Consider the following 659-nt stretch of genomic DNA (forward strand, 5'->3'; position numbering starts at 1 on the left):
TCCCCCATCCTGATCCCCCATCCTGATGTCCCCATTCTTTTACCCCATCCTGCTGTCCCCATCCTGCTCCTCCATCCTGTTATCCCATCCTACTGTCCCCATCTTACTCCTCCATCCCAACTGTCCCAACCTGCTCCTCCATCCCGTTGTCCCCATCTTTCTCCCCTATCCCACTGTCCCGATCCTGCTGTCCCCATCCTGTTCCACCATCCTGCAGTCCCATCCTGTTTCCCCATCCTTTTGTCCCCATCCCGCAGTCCCCATCCTGTTCCTCCCTCCTGCTCCTCCATCCCACTCCCCCACCCTACTCCTCCATTCCACTGTCCTCATCCTGCTCCTTCATCCCGTTGTCCCTATCCTGTTCCCCCATCCTGCTCCCCATCCTGCTCCCTCATCCCACTGTTCCCATCCTGTTCCCTCATCCTGCTGTCCCCATTCCACTGTCCCCATCCTGCTCCCCTCTAATCTGCTGCCCCGTCCTGCCTCCCCCAACCTGCTCCTCCATTCTGCTGCCCCCAAAATTATTATTCCCATCTCACTCCCTGCATCCCACTGCCCCCATCCCACATCCCCATCCTGCTGCCCCCCAAAACACTCCCTCCATCCTGCTGCTCTCATCCTCCTCCCTATCCCACTGTTCCCCCAACCTGCTTCCCTAA

This window comes from Manacus vitellinus, unplaced genomic scaffold, assembly GCF_001715985.3.
Source record: "Manacus vitellinus isolate BGI_N305 unplaced genomic scaffold, ASM171598v3 scaffold_16_pilon, whole genome shotgun sequence".
Lineage (NCBI taxonomy): Eukaryota > Metazoa > Chordata > Aves > Passeriformes > Pipridae > Manacus > Manacus vitellinus.